The sequence below is a fragment of the Triturus cristatus genome, chromosome 12 (assembly GCF_964204655.1).
Source record: "Triturus cristatus chromosome 12, aTriCri1.1, whole genome shotgun sequence".
NCBI lineage: Eukaryota > Metazoa > Chordata > Amphibia > Caudata > Salamandridae > Triturus > Triturus cristatus.
The window spans coordinates 715,642,084-715,663,219 of NC_140595.1; positions in this window are offsets into that span (position 1 = coordinate 715,642,084).

Below are 21,136 nucleotides of genomic sequence, written 5' to 3' on the forward strand. Positions count from 1 at the left end.
ACAACAGAGAACAGAGGGGCAAGAGGCAGGACCATAATGGACAGACAGGAGAGAAAGCTGCAGCATAACAGACCATAAAGGGTAGGAGGGATGGATCAGGGGCATTACAATGGAACAGACAAGCCAGAAGGGAGGGAGTAGGGGTCTGCACATGTAAACAGAGGGCTGGGGGCAAGGGGGCAGGGCAGGAGCAGCAAGATAGCCATGGAGGTCAGGCAGGATGGGCACTAGAAGCAAGACACACCATCAAGAGCAACAGTGAGACTGTGATGGCATACACACAGACCATGGAGGGAAGGTGGGAGGGGTCAGGGGCAGCTAACTGACCACACAGGGAAGGTGGGAGGGGCCATGGCAGCACAGAAGACCATGCATGGCAAGTGGGAGGGTTAGTGGTAGCACAATGGCTATGATGGGCAAGAAGGAGGGTGCAGGGGCATGCACAAAGGACGATGGAGGATAGAAGGGAGGGTCAGGACCTGTGCACAGACAAGAAAGTTCAGGGGAAGGGGCCTCACAACAGACCGCACAGGGCAGGCAGGAGGAGCAGTTGCAGCACAACAGACCAGGGAGGGCTGAAGGGTGTGGCCGTACAATGGACCATGTAGGACAGGAGGAAGAGGATAGGGGCATGGCATGTGGACAGGCAGGGTGGAGGTGGCAGGGACAGGTTACAGTCATCTGACAATGCTAGGCAGGTGGGAGGGGAGTGGCAGCTCAACAGAACACTCAGAGTAGATAGGAGTGGCAGGTCCACGGAACATGGTGGGCAAAAAGGATGGAGCAGGGGCATGCACAAAGACATCGGAGGGCAGGGGGAAGGAAAATAGGGGCAGCAAGCTAAGCACAGAGTTTAAGCAGGTCAATGATGGGGCATAGAATTGGGCAATGGAGGGCAGGAGGAGTGGACTGGTACATCATACTAAATTGAGGGCAGTGGCAGCGCATCAGACCATGCATGGCAGGAGGGAGGAGGCTAGTCCATGGATTCACACAACAGAGGATAGGGAAGAGGGGGATGGGGCAGCAAGCTAACTTTTCAGAGAAGGCGGGTATTAGGAACTTTATTGTTTTTAAAACGTGTGTCTGTGCGAACTACTTAAAATATGAACAAGTATGCAGCATAATCTCACTTTTATTCAGGAAGAAGAGGACGTTTGTGACTGTGACCCCGGGCTCACTTGGCAGAAACACCCCCTGACCCTCCACCCCCTATCGCAAAATGTAATGCCTGTGAAAATGGTAGGTGAACACTATGTTATATAGAACATAGTCCTGAGAGCACGATTGAAAATGAAAACTAGATATAGTGTATGGTATAAACTATGCACCAAAAAGTGTGATATAAGATGAACCGGGCGTGAAATATGCAATACATTGTGCGCAATGACAGATTCATTGGAGAGCGCGAGATAGCACAGGCACTAGCGCGTGCTATGCGATATGCGCCTTGGAGTGTAATATGCAAAGGGCAGTGTTGTGCAACCTAACTAGTCTCTAAAGTTGTAATATAAAATATGTGCTGGGGAGTGTAACGTTGCATATGCACTGTGACAAAGATATGGATCCCAGATTGTAATATGTATGGCATAGCACTGTGCGTTATAACATAGGCATCGAGGAAGGCACGTTAGATGGGGCAATGTAACCGGTGCGAAGACAAGTGTGGCATGACATATTCACGGGGTGGTGTTACAGTGCACATGGGCTAGAGAGTGTCATAGCATATGCACTAGCTAGTGGAATACAACACACAGGTGTGTGGCACTCAGCAGGCAATGGTGGGTGTAACACAGCATTGGGCTCTGCCAGGAGCGCGCTGTGACTCTCAAGTGATGTTCGTCCCCTTTCCAGAGAGTAAAATAAAAAGTATTACACATCCGGCAGTGGATGTGTGTTTTATTAACCGTGAGGGGGGTTTCTTGCATAATTTTGGTCGAATTGTTGTCGAATCCCCTTTGAATGGCTTGGTGTGCATGTGTATTAAATGTGCCCGTCAATAGCTACCCATGTTTGTATAAATAAACGACAAGGGTGTCTACCGGGATTAGGCAAGGTAGGGCATCAGACATGTCAGAGCTTCACTAGTGGTGTAAATACATTCCACGTGGATTCATTGTATGCATAGTCGCCTTTTAATGAATATCACGCAAATCGTCATGGTGATAGGTACGTACGGTTTGTCCAGCATGTCCTAGGTGTGTCTATAAATATATTTTTTTTTAAAATAATAAAAAACAGTGGGGATTGGGGTCAAAAAAATATAATTAGGAGACAGGCCCTGGAGGATGGGGTCATCAGGGCCAATAAGTTAGAATAAGAAGGGGAACCACACAGCCCCCCTTCTTAAAAAATTAAAATAAATAAAAGACTGGCATCGTGCCGGAGGCCACGCACCTTCCTTGCAGCACTCTGCAAACGCGCCCCCTGGCGAGTTGTAACTTGGGGAATTAATTCCTCTTCAATACTGAGGGTCCCTGAGACCAACTAGCCCAACAGGCATCTCCAGTATGCACCAGGGAGCTGCGCTGCAGACAGGTGTTCTGAGGCCAAGCCCCTTTTTACACCTCTCTGCAACGCAGCTCTGTGGCGCTTACTGGAGGTACCTAGTGGTCTAGTTTGACCCTAGGGACCCTTAGGATTCAAGGGGACTTAATCTCTCAACTTAGAACAGCCACAGGGCGCGTTTACACAGTGGTGAAGGGAGGGGACGGGGCCTGAGGTGACGTGTGCAAACACGCACTATGGCACGTTTTAAATTGGGGATATAATTTTCCTTCAATACTGAGGGCCCCTGGGGGCTAACTAGCCCACCAAGTGCTTCCAGTAAGCGCCACTGAGCTGCATTGCAGAGAGGTGGTCCAGGCCGTGCCACTTTTTACACCTCTCTGCAACACAGCTCTGTGGCACTTACTGGAGGTACCTAGTGGGCTAGTTGGACCCTAGGGACCCTCAGGATTCAAATGAACTTAATCTCCCAACTAAAAACGGACACAGGGCGTGTTTACACAGTGGTGAAGGGAGGGGACGGGGCCTGAGTTAACGTGTGCAAAAATGCCCTGTTGCCTGTTTTAAGAGGTAGTTTTAATCCCCCTGCCCTATTATATACTAGGGGCTTACAGAGGAGGTCATGCTAATCACAGGGGGACCCCAACGCATAATGTTCCCTAATGTATGTAGGTGTGTTCACTGTATTCTAAGTGTCTTTTAACATAGCACTGGCTCTAGGACTGGTTAGTCAGACTCAGTTACCACCAGTATCCGTCTGAAAAAGTTGAGGGTACAGGATGATTTTGCAACAAGGCTTCTTTCTGCTCTTCTTTTTGTTCTTTCTGCACGTTATCCTTCTTCCTGCACTTTTCTTCGTCTTTGAGGACTTCTGTTGCTTCTTTCTGCACTTCTTTTTTTTCTTTCTGTGCATTTTTTCTTCTTTCTTCACATGTCCTATCTCTGTAGGCATAGTTAGAAATTAGCATTTAAAAAACCTTTGAAATTCACAGAAAAAACCATAGGTTTCAGGCACGTTATAGTTAGGAATTAGCATTTAAAAAACCTAAGAAATTCACTGAAAAAACCATAGGTTTCAGGGGTGTTATAGTTAGCTGGACTTTTCACTTGTACAAAACCATTGAAATTCCCTCGTTATAGTTAGTTCAGCTAACTATAACTTGCGCACCCGCAATGCACTGCTGATGACGTCACATATTACATCACTCATGACATGGTCAGTGACATCACTCATGACATCACTGATGACATCTCAAATGACATCACTGATGACATCACTGATGACATCCCTGATGACATCATCCTTGTGATAGAGTGGCAGACCTCCTCTCACCCTAATATAACCTTTGATACACACATTCAAAAATAGAGACTAAACTTTTCAAAACAATGGACATACCAATACCAGTTACAACAACCTCTTCAGTAATTCTAAGATCCACATACACATCCACTCATTCACCAACAGTCCTATACAGTCACTCATACATGTATTCACTCATCATATGTACTCATACACCTTTACATCCTGTTACACACTGCCACTCATCCATAGAGTTACTCACACACATAGTCACTCATGCTAATAAAGAATCAAACATACATTTATTTGCATATACATTTATACACACACCACCACACTTACTTCTACGGAAACTTACACATACTTAGTCTTTTAAACAATCACTTATAGAAACACATACTTATTCATACAGGAACTCTTTCAATCTCTCACTCTCACATATACTCATTATATACACCAATAGTCACATATACTAGTTTAAAACATATGTAGTTACTCATAAAGACACTATTGAGACAGTCATTCACTCACTAACACACCCATACACACACTCATCCACCCATACAATCCTGCACACATGCTGTCTTCAACACATACAAAGAGTGAGTCACTCATTCATGCACCTATGCACTACGTAATACCCCCCACCGAACCATGCAGACACTCAGACTGATACTCAAAAAACCAACTAATAACCTATATAGACACCCATGTAGCTACTCACCAACCCATGCAGCCACTTATACAAAGTGAGAGACTGATACAGATACTTACATATTTAAACATTACTCACTAAGCCATGTATTCACTATGATACACTTAATCAGTCAGTTACACAATCAATTTTTCAAAAACAAATCATCCATTTAGACACTTATATACCCATTTATTCTTCCATCGACCTTGAGATATACATATATAAAACATATTTAATTTTCAGAAAAACACACATTCACTGGATGATGTCATCAGTGATGTCATTTGAGATGTCATCAGTGATGTCATGAGTGATGTCACTGACCATGTCATGAGTGATGTAATATGTGACGTCATCAGCAGTGCATTGTGGGCGCGTGAGTTATAGTTAGCTGAACTAACTATAACGGGGGAATTTCATTGGTTTTTTATGAGTGAAATGTCCAGCTAACTATAACATGTGTGAAACGTTACGCGGAAGTGTTGGGGAGTGACTGTTATGCGCATGCGCGCGAGCGCGTGTCTTTTTTACGCGCATGCGTACTTTTGCCGTAAGCGCACCGTAAGCGCACCGTAAGCGTACGGTTGGTCATGTGATCATGAAACACAACTTTTGATTGGTTGAAACTACTTTCAGTTCTAGAACTCTCCTACACCACACCCATTCCCCTCATTTCTGCTTGTGATCCCTTAGGAGAAGGAGCTGGGTTGTCTTTGTGATACGATGGCAGAACAGCAGAGCCCTTCTGAGAGTGAGGCTAGCAGCACTACCTTGAGGCAGAGAGCGAGGAAACAAAAGACCTCTTACATATGGGAGTATTTTTCTTTTCCAGAGGGCCAGCAAAAGGTAAATGCACCCTTAGTGACTTGTAAGCTGTGTGGCCGTGTACTTTCAAGAGGGAATCCCGACAGGAAGTATTCCTTCGGGAATCACACCATGATGAGACACCTTAAGGATGTACACAGAAGGACACATGCTCGACTTACTGAAGGTAACCCTTCAGTAAATCAACCAAGCACATCCACAGCAGCTCAGCCTGGACCATCATCTGCAGTGCCGAGTCCTTCTTCTGCAGGTCAGGTGAGCCCTTCATCTGTGGGGGGAGCATCTCCTTTTTCTTCTCCTCAGGAAATTAACCCTCGGTTTCTGAGGGTTGAAATACGGTGCGCCACTTGTCATGATCTAATTTGTTATAGGGAGACCAGTATTTCCCTAGTGAACAATAAAATAGATCAGCACACTTGTCGTACCGTCTAATATTCCCATTCTTTCTTTCCTCTGTCCCTGCATGAACACAACGGCTCTTTTAAGAGCCAACCTTACCTTTCATCTATTTTTTATATATGTTTTTAAAACTTTTTTTTTTTTTTTTTTACCGTACGCGTACGGTACGCGTAATTATTATTTTTTTTTTAAAAAAACACTAAAAATCAATTAACACATTACAAGGTCCTTGAGAGACTACAATGAAAAACTGAAAATGTGATTGTTGAGAAGTGGAAAAAAGGGACCATGATATTTTTGACTTACCATACCCACTCGAAAAAATATTTATTCATTTAAATTTTTTTTTAATTGCTTTAAAAATGGTTCTAGTTTTCGAAAATTATCTATCTCAATCTGAAAAAAAAGAAAAAAGTATTAATATTTAATAAAACATTTTATAATACAGTACACATATTTACATATTTTTCAAAAAAAATGTTTGCCTTTTTTTTGCTGTTTTCAGAATATTTTGCATTTCACTATAAATTGAGAAAGCAATTGCATTCATCATTTAACAGCGGGCAAAAAAAAAATAACAATCTCAAAGATTGTATAAAAAAATCCCAGAATCTCTTTTAACTTAAACATAACATTATAGAAATGCATAATATTCTAAAAAAATATCAACTAATATCAATACTTATTTCTTTAAAATACCGTCTGATATTTTTGTTTCAGAAGTATAATCCCAAAAATATATCTCAAATAACTCCACAATACATCTGGTTCCATTTCCTTTACGCCAAATAGTAATTTTAAAATTCTTTTTTGATTAAATTTCCAATGTTAATCCAATAAAAAACTAAAGTTTAAATTGTACAGATCTCACCGATTCTCTGTAACATTTTGGTTTCCGAAAGATTTATTAATAATTAAATAAGTCCACAATAGAATTGTTTACCTTTCCGCATGGCCAAATAGTAATTTTAAAAATCTTTTTTGAATAAATTTCCAATGGCAATCCAACAACATTCCAAAATTTAAATTGTGCAGAAGTTACCGATTTTGTCTAAATTTTAGTTTTTCCAAAGTTTCATTAAAAATTAAAAAAGTCCACATTACAATTGGTTACATTTCCATTAGGCCAAATGGTAATTTGTAAAATCATTTTTTCAGAAAATTCCACTGGTAATCCAATAAAATTGTAAAATTGTTTTGTCCAGATGTTGCCAAATCTCTCTAAAATTTAGGTTTCAGGAAGATTAGATAGGAATTTGCTAAATCAAAAGGCAAACGTTGCTTAAAAATCAATTGGGAATCATTACACAGGTGCCAATTCCGATCCGGTAAAAAAATTCCCCGTCCGACTCGTATCCGGATTTTTTTCCGTCCGAATCGTCAAAGTAGCGTACAAACTGCCAAGTACGATTCGAACGGAAAAAAGTCCATACGAATCGCATTGGGAAGATTTCCCCACACGTCCTCGGGTCGGGAAAAGTCACCGACACGTCCCCGGTCGAAAAACCCACCGTGCGGAAAAATAAAGTCCGACTGCGCAAGTACGATCCCTCCCGTCCTCCCCATTTCACAACCGTACGCAAAAAACACCGTCCGAACCGAACTCCCATAGCAACCATGGAGACATGTGCCCGCATACGCGCCGAACACCCCACCACCCCCCCCCGCCCGTGTATGTACGCACCGAACCCCCCCCAGCCGTGTATGTACGCACCGAACCCCCACCCGTGTATGTACGCCCCCGAACCTCCCCCCCAGCCGTGTATGTACGCACCGAACCACCACCCGTGTATGTACGCCCCCGAACCCCCACCCGTGTATGTACGCACCGAACCCCCACCTGTGTATGTACGCCCCCGAACCCCCCCCAGCCGTGTATGTACGCACCGAACCACCACCCGTGTATGTACGCCCCCGAACCCCCACCCGTGTATGTACGCACCAAACCCCCCCCAGCCGTGTATGTACGCACCGAACCCCCACCCGTGTATGTACGCACCAAACCCCCACCCCAGCCGTGTATGTACGCACCGAACCCCCCCCAGCCGTGTATGTACGCACCGAACCCCCACCCGTGTATGTACGCCCCCGAACCCCCCCCCAGCCGTGTATGTACGCACCGAACCACCACCCGTGTATGTACGCCCCCGAACCCCCACCCGTGTATGTACGCACCAAACCCCCCCCCCAGCCGTGTATGTACGCACCAAACCCCCCCCCAGCCGTGCATGTACGCACCGAACCACCACCCGTGTATGTACGCACCAAACCCCCACCCCAGCCGTGCATGTACGCACCGAACCACCACCCGTGTATGTACGCCCCCGAACGCCCCCGAACCCCCCCCCAGCCGTGTATGTACGCACCGAACCACCACCCGTGTATGTACGCCCCCGAACCCCCACCCGTGTATGTATGCACCAAACCCCCCCCCCCAGCCGTGTATGTACGCACCAAACCCCCCCCCAGCCGTGTATGTACGCACCGAACCACCACCCGTGTATGTACGCACCAAACCCCCACCCCAGCCGTGTATGTACGCACCGAACCACCACCCGTGTATGTACGCCCCCGAACCCCCACCCGTGTATGTACGCACCAAACCCCCCCCCAGCCGTGTATGTACGCACCGAACCACCACCCGTGTATGTACGCACCAAACCCCCACCCCAGCCGTGTATGTACGCCCCGCACCCCCGCCAGTGCATGTACGGACCGTACTGACGCCAAAAAAACACGTACTGAACCAGGACAAACCATACTTACACAAGGAGAGTCAAGTAGAGTTTCCCCACACCAGCAAACATGCCCAACAACCCCACAAACATCACATACGGACTGTACACGCGCTTGTACGGTCCGTACTACTGTGGCCTACGCATACGCCAGCGCCCATATTGTGATCCGGACCGTACAAGCGCTTGTACAGTCCGTACTACTGTGGCGTACGCATACGCCAGCGCCCATATTGTGATCCGGACCGTACAAGCGCTTGTACAGTCCGTACTACTGTGGCGTACGCATACGCCAGCGCCCATATTGTGATCCGGACCGTACAAGCGCTTGTACAGTCCGTACTACTGTGGCGTACGCATACGCCAGCGCCCATATTGTGATCCGGACCGTACAAGCGCTTGTACAGTCCGTACTACTGTGGCGTACGCATACGCCAGCGCCCATATTGTGATCCGGACCGTACAAGCGCTTGTACAGTCCGTACTACTGTGGCGTACGCATACGCCAGCGCCCATATTGTGATCCGGACCGTACAAGCGCTTGTACAGTCCGTACTACTGTGGCGTACGCATACGCCAGCGCCCATATTGTGATCCGGACCGTACAAGCGCTTGTACGGTCGGTATCACTGCTTGTGGGGTGCCCTAGGGCGTGGAACGCACCGTACCTGTGTGTAAATGTATGAAAACACATAGGGGACACATGAGGGACAAGTATAAGGGCCTAAATGCATGATGGTTGCCATGGAGACTGAGTTAAATTTTTGAATTTGAGCACCAGGTGCACAGCAGAAGTCAGTTTGAAAGAATCTACATTGTTGCAATGTGGATGTTGACTTGACATCATTATCAAAACTGAAACCATGCAAAGCCACACACTGGGGTAGGTTTGAAGGGATTGGATGAAACGTAGGATGCTAATGTGACTGACCAATCAATCTGTACTCCTATACATGAACAGGCCAGCCAGGCATATATAAGGCAGCCAGGTCCCATGAGAGAGCACTTGCCTGCACATCCATTCATCCATGACCACTGCTGCTGATAGTGATTCCTCTGGCACCATGTCCAGGACTGTGGAGAGGTCACAGCCATTCACCCAGGAGGAGAACCTTGCCCTGATAGATGTGATCCTCCCACAGTTCCAGAGCCTGTATGGTCGACCAGGGGTTCAGGTGAGTGCAGACTCCACTAGCTTAGACTGTGCCCCTTTTGTGTGACAGTGACTTCTGGCATTGTGTCCATGTGTGACAGACATGCACTGTTGTTTGGAGTGGGTCCCAGGGTGTGGAAGGCCTCATGTCACCCATGCAGAGCATGCTGTGTTTCCTGTGTGCACTCCTCACTTGCATAGTGCCTACTGTGACAATGAATGCAAGGTGCATGCCACATTCTGCCTGCATACTCCTCCTGGGGATGTTGTTTCCACAGTCCTGATGTGATCCTGTGTTCCCCCCAGTGTGACAGGTGTCAGTACCCATGGATGTGTGTTTGTTCAGTGTACCTGTGCTGTGAGTGTCCAAAGGCCGTGTTCGTCCCCTGCACATTGGTGTGTGTGTTAGTCCCCTGTCATGTGGGTGAGTGCATATGGGGAGTGTTGCACACAAGCAGCATGAGGGATGGATATGGCCTGGCCATCCGATGTGAGCAGGGAGCAGTGCTGTGTGCATGCCGTGCTGAGCCAGCCCCACACCTGTGACACCCCCGTCTACTGGCACATGGGCAGAGTGAGGTGTGTACCCGCAGTTGGCAATGCCATGTGATTGTCCTGTACCTGTGTGTGTCTGTGTACTCTGCTGAGGTAGCATCAGTGTGCTGGGGCAGGTGACTGCTGTGAGGTGCTGTACATAATCCTGGTGTAGCCTGTGAGGCACAGTGTGATCCCTGGTCATTGAGTGTGTGGTACCCCTCATGCCACCCGTGTGCTTTCACTGGCACGTAGTGCATTTGGCCTTCCACAGTGGATAATGTCCCTATGACAAAGGTGCAATTAGTTGCATGCATACCATGGCCTGTTCATAATGAGGATTGTTCTATATGTGTGTCTCTGTGTCTTTGCTCATGTGGATTAATGTATTCTCTCTTTTGCATCCTCACAGGTAGGCGCCATTGCCAAGGGGGAGATCTGGAGGGAAGCCGTCAGTGCCGTGAGGGGTACAGAGGGTCGGAGGCGGAGCCTGTCTCAGGTGAGGAAACGCTGGCAGGACATCCGGTGCTGGACGAGGAGGATTGCACGGCTCCTGCTGGGGGACTCACCTGAGAGCCGTAAGAACCGTGGGCGCCGTCGTCTGACCCACATCCAGAAGCGTGTGCTGGCGGTGGTCTTCCCCGATATGGACAGGCGCCTACAGGAGAGGCAGCAGCAGGAAGGGGGTAGGTACATGTGTGTCAGTTGTGTGTCCCCAGCCAATGTAAGTGTGCAGTTGCATGGATACACTGCCAGGGTTTGATTGTGCAGTGCGTCAACTTCTCCACAAAGTAGCACAGTGCTGTTCTCACTCCCTCCCTTCCCCTCCTTGCAATGTGTTCCCTGGTCTGTCTGTAGCCACTCTTGCACAAGGTTATTTAGGCAGGCAGTTCATGCAGGTGCCCTATGCTATCAGCATCATATGTGGGGGTGATGTGCCACAGGTATGGGGGCCTTGCGTGTGCCATGGCCAATTTCAGTCATTGTGGTGTCCATGTCACTTGGCACTGATTGTGAATCACGACATAGGGGTGTGTCTCCAAAATGTACAGCCTTCCAGCATGCATGTCCAATTGTGTGCCCTCTGACATGATGTGCCTGAGTGGGAGGCCTGCTAAGTGCAGGGACGGTTGCTTAATTTGCAGTCATGTCCATCCTGGACCATGGAGGAGTGTGGGCACTACTGTGCCCTGGGGCACCTCTTCCTAGGTATCATGTGCGTCATCCAACAATATGGCCATTCACTGTGTCTTCACCATGGGTTGGGTAGGGTGGCATTGTACCCTGGGCTCAACTGTTAGGACCTACAGGTTGCTACATGTGTCCACTGTACAGGGGGACCCATTTTGCTTGTGCATACTCACAGTGGGCATTACCTGTGTGTGTTGTTGAGACAATCTGATGATGTTTGCCTGTCAATGATGTGTGGACATGGCCACCAGGGGCTGTGTGTGTACAGTCATGAATTAGTGGAGGCCATGTGTTTCCATCCCAGAGTAAGAGGTGTACATACTTTCGCCGTCTCAATGAGATTGTCTCAGGTGTGGGTGGTTTGTGCGTACAAGGGCTACATGTCAGAAGCTTCATCCTCCTTGCTGGGTTTAGCCTGTGTGTGATGTTTGACTGGACATACGCTCAAGGTGCAGTGACCCTGTCATGTGTGGCCTGCTTTCATGTATTGCCTTTGCAGCATGCGGCAAGAGTAAATGGATATGATTCATGCTCATCCCTTTTTGACGACGCAGTGTGGTGCAGGTGCTGTGCACATTTGTCCCCAGAGGCTGGCTCCTCTCTAAAATTTCAGGTGCAGTGATTTGCTGTTGTGTCATGATCTCCATTGTGTCTCAGTGGCATGGTGGGTCGAAAAACTGTGTGTTCCATGGCCTACATGTGTACATTGTTTTGTAGGTGTTACTCCTGTTTCTTTTCAGGCTATGCAATGTGACCTATGTATATTTGACTCATGTGACATATGTGTACAGGTGTCTGATTTTCTCCTGTCTCTTCACCTTGCCCACAGCATCGCCGGGGGACACGGAAGAAGACACTAGCACGGACCGGGAGGAGGGATTGAGCACCAGTGCCAGCAGTGCTGTCCTGTCTGGCACATGGAGTGGCACGGAGGCCGAAGGGAGTGAGGCAGAGGACCTGTTGACTGCCAACACAGACTATGACGCAGACGGGTCCGAGGCTGAGCTCCCAGAGGTGGCGGAGTCTGCCCCCCCAGCTGATGGCAGCCCTCCACATCCCCCCGCCACCTCAGGTTCCATCACCGGCCTCCCACATGCTCGTGGCCCTTCCCTCCGTGCTCGGTCCCCACATGTCTCCTTCCTGCCAGGCACCGCACCCCCTGCCCCTGTCACCACTGCTGCGGTGAGTGCGGAGTCTGTGGACATCCTGAGGCAGTTGCAGGTTGGTCAGACTGCGATGCTAAATGTCCTCCATGCCCACACCCAGGTGCTGACCCAGATGGAGGCATACATGGAGGGCATGTCGGCTGCGCAGTCTGACCAACGGCAGTTGCTGAGGTCCATAGACTTCACACTGACTGCAGCACTGGATCTCCTGCAGCGCTGCGTAACACCCCCTACCCCTGCCCCATCCACAATTCCCACTCCCGTGCCTGTCCCACGCACATCCAGACGTCAGCGTGCACGCACCCCAACAGACACAGGCACCACACCACCAGGGAAGTCGAAGCGCACACCTCCTGTCACGCACACACAGGGTGAGGAAGGCACACCCACTGGGTCGGGGGGGAAACGTAGAACACGCAGCCACAGTGGGAGTCCGCATTCCACACAACCCACTCCCTCCAAATCCACTCCCCTTAGCTCTCCTGGCCAACAGTCAGTGACAGCATCATCCACTGCGAGTGTGCCCCCCAGCCCCAGGATGACACCACCCCGCAAGCGGTGGAGGCGGGACCCGGCCAGGGGAGTTGAGTCCCCCACCCTGTCCACACCCTCCCCCAGTGGCGCTGCGACCCATCCCTTTGCCCCCCCCCCCTCCTTGGGGCCTGTGGTTGGATTGGGTGCGGGGGAGTCGCTGGGGGAACTTGCCGACGTGTGCAGCGCCATTCTGTCCTCCACCTTTGGCGCTGGCACCCCCCCTGTGGCAGAATCATCCCTCCCTGCACCCACAACACCTACCCTTTCCCCTCCTGTCCCTGCGGTGCCTGTTTCCACCCTCCCCCCTGATGCCCCCTCTTCTGTGGATGAAATGGACTTGTGAACTGTGCAGGCAAGCTAGGGGACACACGTCCCGATGTGTACCCCCCCCCCGGACTTTGCTGCCGGGCTGGCCCATGGCCCTTGTACATAGTGGACATTTTCTCAGATATATTTTCCTGCTGAATAAAGCCTTTTATTTTGGTTTTGCACACTGATGCTTTCCTGGACTTGCTGTTGGTGCTGGTGCTCCCTGCGTTGGGGTGGTGATAATGTGTTAGGGGTCTGTGAAATGTTGGAGTGTGCTGCTCATGGGGTGTACCCTGCCATCTGCGTGCCATCACAAAGGTCTCTGCCAATGGTATTTGGTCATGTTTGCTCTCACTGTATGGTGACATTGTCCCAAGGTGTGTTCCATCCTCTGTGGAGCAGGCCATTTTCCCTGCAGGGTGTCTCCCAAATGCTGTGCTGTGCTGTGTCTACATTTCCTCGATGTGTGAGGGTTGCCGTTCAATATAGCCATGCTGGCTCAGCGATGGCTCCGCCTGCATCTGGGGTATCACCCTTGTAGGTCACTGAACTTGTTGATGGGGTATATTGTCCTATGTCTGGGCACTGCTGGGAGGACTCTGCACACACCCCTCCTGTGTCTGGGCACTGCTGGGAGGACCCTGCACCCACCCCTCCTGTGTCTGGGCACTGCTGGGGGACTCTGCACCCACCCCTCCTGTGTCTGGGCACTGCTGGGAGGACTCTGCACCCACCCCTCCTGTGTCTGGGCACTGCTGGGAGGACCCTGCACCCACCCCTCCTGTGTCTGGGCACTGCTGGGAGGACCCTGCACCCACCCCTCCTGTGTCTGGGCACTGCTGGGGGTGTTTGGCACACCCCATTCTTATTGCAGGTTCGGTGCGTACATACACGGGTGGGGGTTTGGTGCGTACATACACGGGTGGGGGTTCGGTGCGTACATACACGGGTGAGGTTTCGTTGCGTACATACACGGGTGGCCGGGTGGCGCTTGGGTGCGTACATACACGGGTGAAGTTTCGGTGCGTACATACACGGGTGGCGCTTGGGTGCGTACATACACGGGTGGGGGTTCGGTGCGTACATACACGGGTGAGGTTTCGGTGCGTACATACACGGGTGGCGCTTGGGTGCGTACATACACGGGTGGGGGTTCGGTGCGTACATACACGTGTGAGGTTTCGGTGCGTACATACACGGGTGGGGGTTCGGGGCGTACATACACGGGTGAGGTTTCGGTGCGTACATACACGGGTGGCGCTTGGGTGCGCACATACACGGGTGGGGGTTCGGTGCGTACATACACGGGTGAGGTTTCGGTGCGTACATACACGGGTGGGGGTTCGGGGCGTACATACACGGGTGAGGTTTCGGTGCGTACATACACGGGTGGCGCTTGGGTGCGTACATACACGGGTGGGGGTTCGGGGCGTACATACACGGCTGGGGGTTCGGGGCGTACATACACGGGTGAGGTTTCGGTGCGTACATACACGGGTGGCGCTTGGGTGCGTACATACACGGGTGGGGGTTCGGTGCGTACATACACGGGTGGGGGTTCGGTGCGTACATACACGGGTGGGGGTTCGGTGCGTACATACACGGGTGGGGGTTCGGGGCGTACATACACGGGTGGGGGTTCGGGGCGTATATACACGGGTGGTGCTTGGGTGCGTACATACACGGGTGGGGGTTCGGGGCGTACATGCACGGGTGGGGGTACGGGCCGTACTTCTACGGGTGGGGGTACGGTCCGTACATACCCCTGCCCACGCTCTGCGTGCCTGGGTACGGGCCGTACCCATGCCTTTGGTGGGTGGGTATGGTGCGTCCCCCCATTGTTGCGGTGCCGTGGGGTCCGCACCGTACACAGGCCTTGGGGGCGTGGCTACGGGTCATACCACGCGTACCCCTACATGACCCCAGCAATGCTGGTACGAGCTGTACCAAGGCCTTTCTGACGTGGGTACGGGCCGTACCGCCATTGTTGGAGTGACGTAGGGGGACGCGTGGTACGTTCCGTACCCACGCTCTTGCGGCCTGGGTAGGGTACGTACCGGTTCGCGTGACCATCCACTTCCGTTGTGGCGGACGCTTGCGTTGCTGGCCTCGCCCCCACACCCTGGCAGTGTCCAGGCCCTGATGGTCAGGTATGTCCAGGCCATGTGTGATTTGGTACCATGTGTTGGTGTTGTGTGTCCTGCCCCTGCCCCCCCCTTTGCCCCTGGTTGTTGTGCTGACCTTCTGCGGCGTCTGCGTCGGTTCCTGTACGCCAGGTGGACTGCTAGGAGGGCAGGGATGGCACGTAGGTTCGGGTCCATGTCTGTTCGTCGCGTCCAGCTGCTCCTTGCGTGTCTCGTCCTGATTTCCCGGCAGTTTTTGGCAGCCGGTAAATATTTACCGTGCGGGATGACGTTGGTTCGAATCGTACTTCCTGGTTCGTGAAACGTAGGCTGGATGCGTACCGACGTCACGTCGGCGCCTTTCAGGATCGGAATTGTGTTTAGTTTCTGTTCGGTCGGTGTTTTGTTCGATTCGTACGGAAATGGTGTTTCCGTATGAATCGTACTTGCATTTTCGGATGGATTTCGCACCGGGTACGAGTCGGACGGAGAAAAGGCTCCGTCCGACGGTTCGTACCCGGTTTTTACCGGATCGGAATTGGCACCACAGTGTCCAGCCTTTTTCACATTTAAGATAAACTGTGTAATGTCCAGAAGTTACAGTAGGTCCATCATGGAAAATTATTGCAACTGTTACAACAGTTTTTCCTGAAATTGATAATTCCTGTAAACTTCTTTATTAAAGTATCTAATTTTGAACCATCAGCTTTACAGCGTTGCATCATTAAAATTACATACTGTCCGTATTCCTTTAAAATTAACGTTGAAAACATGTCAGATTGACACTCACTGCATTCCATGCTATGATTAGCATCTTTAACTAATTTAGCAAAAGTGACTGTTTTACTTTCTGGCAATGTTAAATAAATAAACCTTTCAGAATCAACATTAGAGCCACATATATTATAACAGTTTTCACAACTATGTTCCCATTTATAAGAGAGACCAAATAAATTTTTAATGGGAACCCCTTCTTCTTCCAGTACCTGAAGAAAAAACATCAAGAATTCCTGTGCGTCTTGCTGTACATTTTGAGAAAAATGTCTTCGTCCTGAACATACATCTAAAAGTTTTCTAATTTCAGTGGCACTTTCTATTTGAGTTTTATCATTACTCAGCTTTTGAAAAAGGAGACTCAACTCTCCAGAACAGAATCTTTTTCCCTGATTTACTATTATCTGCTCTTGCACACTTTCCAGATAAAATGCAACATTCAGCACTACATTAGCGTAGCAGTTGACACCAGAGCTATTTTCAAAATGACATCCTACAACCTGTTCTTCATTTTCCTTTTTCTTTTTGCTTGCAATTACATCACTCCTCTTTTTTTTTTTTCCTCCTCTCTACATCTTCATTACAGATATTCTCATTTCTCCTTTTACGAGAAACTACACGTTTCTCAAACACAGGATACTGACCTAAATGAGGAGCATAGCTTCTTCTTAATTTATTATACTCCTTTACACAATTTGCATCAGCACTAACTTTTGAGTCATCAAAGTCTATCATGAATAAACCTGATAATGTTTTCACTCATGACAAAGCAACATATGCCATACCTTCTTTGAACACAGTTGAACCAATGTTCACAAATGCACAATCTACAGTCAATCCTTGAGACTTGTGAATAGTTACAGCATATGCTAGAGAAAACGGAAACTGCTTCCTATGTACATATAAATCTTTCACAAGCATGAAACGAACTGAACAACGACAAATGTCTTTAACTTCTTCTATCTGATCAAATTTTATTTTTAAACATTCAATTCCATCTTTTTTCTGATAATTAATAAAACCCACAACTCTTCCCATAGCTCCATTAACTAAACCTTTTTCAACATCCAAATTTCTCCTTAAAAATACTCTACAGTTCATGCAAACATTTAGATTTTTTTCTAATCCAGCTGTTTTGGAAATGTTCTTCTCTAGTGAATCCAATTTATTTTTCAGTGTGCCTGTTAATGTGACAGTAATTCTTCCATCCTCAATTTTGTCCACTGCTTCCAATTTCCTGATATCTTCCTTTTCCAATTTCAAAAGCTCCTCATTGAATATTGAGCATTCACGTAGAGTTGGCATTAAGCAGATGACACTTTTCTTTTCTGCAATGTTCTTGTATATCTTCTCTGCAACTATTTCTTCCTTTGGAAATAAATTATGTAGCAGCCGACTCTGTAATGCTTTTTTGCCAGCTTCAGTGAGTAGTCCAATTCTGATATCTTTCAGAATACTTCCATATTCTTCATCGTTTGCTTGCCTCATATTAGTAGTTAGTTCCTTGCACTCAAAGAAGGACCAAATATTTGCATTACCGATGCTTCCCAATGACTTCTTTGTGTCTTCATGTGTCACAGTATTAAACACTGGTTGTCCTTTAACTGGAGTAAGTTGCAAAAGATCTCCAAAAACTATGACGTGTTTTCCTCCAAATAACACGTCATAGTCTGTCTTCAGAATTTGCTGCATTCTTAAATGCACAAAGGCAAGCATTAAGTTTGATACCATGCTCACCTCATCAATAATGAGAACTTGCATCTTCTTCAATACTCTTGAAACTTCCAAGCATGCTTCTCCAGTTAGCTTGTTGTATTGTATTTTGTTCTCATGCTCCACTGGTAACATTAGCAAATGATGTAAAGTGATTCCTTTTATGTTATATGCTGCTAACCCAGTTGGAGCAGTAACCACACAAGACAAAGTAGAATCCGTTTTTTGCTGTAGGTAGCTTCTGATGACTTTTATAAGGAAACTTTTTCCAGTTCCAGCTTGTCCGCTTACATACATCCTGATTGGATGAAATGATGTGCATGAGCACTCTTTTTTTTCATGTAGAAATCCGTGATCAATTTTGTTTCTGATCTTCTTCATAAATTTGTTGCTGCTCTTCGTTCAGTTGTCTTTCCAAATTTTGTAAGTCTATAAATTCTTCTTGAGCTTGATTCATAGCTGTTTCCACTTCATTCATGGCTATTGATGCTTCATTTTCAACGATTGGTTGTCCTAGGGGATCTTGACTGAGTGTTCCTGAACTTTGGCTGTCCTGAGAACTGTCTCTAGCTATTTCTGCTGCAATTGTAGTTTCCTGTTCAATTTCTTCATTTAACATTTGCAGATAAGTTACGAATGTACTGCATTGTATGCTGTCTTTGCAAGCATTAAAAGAATCTTCATAGCTTTGAAATTCTCCCAGTAGTTCATCCTCTGTACGCCATGGTTTAAACAGCTGTAAAAGAGCCAAGTAGTAAAATTCCTTTTTGTCAGTAGTGTCGCAACTCAGCTTCCTGTGATTTATCAAACTTCCTTTTGTTTGCTTCACCAAACATCCTTCCTCACCAATGACTTTATATTTTCCATTGTTGATGTCTTCTGCGGCTTTCCGTGAATAAATGTAGTTCTGCAGCACTTCATACAGACACATGTTCTCCAGATGATGACTTCTCTTTGGGTAATATGTGTCCAACATGTTTGATTTCAAAATATCTGTACTTTCTGGGTCATTCTCGGCCAAATATTCAATTTCTCCAACAGATTTCACTACCCGATCTCTCATTGCTGCAAGGCCTAAACTTGCCCAAATTATTCTTCTTGATTTCGAGTAGAGACTTGCAGAAGATAACCTATCTGAACATTCGTAGGATCCAATTTCTCGATGTGATAACATCTTCAAACTGAAACTGTACAGCTTCTTACTGACAGTCTTCTCGTGAGAAATCTCTTCCCACATTTCCTTCAATTCTGTTTTTTCTGATTTCGTAATGTAAGACGTTACATATCGAGCAACAGCAATGGAATTGTCAGCTACATACTGTATATCCATGTTAGCATTCCACATGGATAAAATGACTGGGTTGTAGTCATTTATATTTTTTGATTCTTCTTTTCTTTTAAGGTTGTAGGTATTCTTAGGTGATTTTCTTGTGATAGTATGTCTCACAGATGACATAAAACTGTTTACTCTTCCATTTGAAAGAACAGGTCTAGGAAATCCAAATCGACATTTAGTGTAGTATTTATCTTTGCTCTTGTATTTCCGTCGACAGTATTTTCCACACCGATGACTTTGGAAACGTAAAACTTGCTCCTTTAACTTTTTATCTTCTGTGCTTTTTGGTATAGCACATGTTGCATATTCTTCAATGTAAGATAACACTGCTTCATCAGCATCTGTTCCAAACTTTGGGGCATCCTTGATCCACAACAGCATATGAATATGAGGAGCACCTCTTGCCTGGTACTCTTTTCTCCAAAAGAAATCCACTACTTCTCCTAGAGGTGGATTTTTTTCATTGCAGATGAAGGACATCATAGCCTCAAATCTATGATTGAAATATCTGCAAACATTAACCGGATCCAATGAGCACAGTTCTCCTGCTGTCTTGTATTCGATGTTTTTAATGTTTGAATTTGCCTCTCGTAGAAAATCCAGTAAATCATCCCAAGCGTACTCGGCACAGCTTAGGGTAAGGAACCATGTCGGTGTTCCTAAATTCCGTATCATGCATTTTAATTCACCATGGCGTCGGTACCAATATTCATTTGTCCCACGCTGACAAGCCATCAGATTGATCAGTTGTGTTTCCAAATGATCATCTCGGTGCTGCACTTTCTCCATAAAATCCTTAGCAGACACATTTTGTAAATGTACTCCACTTTTTAAAATGTGATTTACTGCATATGATAATGCAGACAAGTCGCTTTCAAATAAAAGATGGAACAAATAAGGAATACTTTGTCGAAATCTGGGATCTTCTGCATATAGTCTTGTAGTCCGATACTCAGAAGCTGGAATCTGTTCTGGACGTTCATCGTATCGTCCTCCTTTTCCTTTAGGAAACAGCTGGGGAAAACATCGAGCTTCCAAGCTCTCCTCCCATACACTCACGGGAGTTCCTTTTGCTTTCTTCATCTGAAACAGATCAATATTGTCTCCCATAGCTTCTTTTGAATGAAGAGGATGTATGCTAAAATGTTCATAAATTTCTTCTTCCTTTGACTTGTCCACTTTTTCAATTTGACCAGTTGGTGTTTCTGTGTCTTCTTGTAAATCTTCTTCTTCTTCTTCTTCTATATAAATTGATTCATACCATTTGTTATTCCTTTTCAAATACAAATTTGCTCTTTGTACTTTCCGTACATCTACCAGCTCCTGCCAAATCTTCTTATTCTTTGTAGGTACACCATTAACCAGAATAACTAATGGTTCAGTTTCCAAAGTATCTGCATCAATAGTTTCCATATTTTTTTTCAAATCCAAGGGCAAATATACCACTCTACCTTTTAAACCTCTCAGTAAATCTGAAGGAGGTAATTTACCAGTTTTGGGCTCCATACGTACTATGGTCTGGAACGGATGAACACATTGAATAAGTATAGACTCATAAGTATTTAATTCAGAAAGTTCGGCAGGAATAACATCCAATTCTAAATTATTATGTACAGCTCTGGTCGGCATTCTATTTTCTTCTAATTTGTTGTAACAGTATTTACAAATACGCTGAACTTCACCCAATTCAAAACAATTTTCAAGAAATATATCTGTGGCAAAATCCTTCCACTTATAATTATCTTCATTTTCACTTTTTCTATAGAGATCAACATACCTGGTTTGTTTTCTATAATGAGTTCTGCGGCAACAAATACAAGTAATATTTGGTCTTTC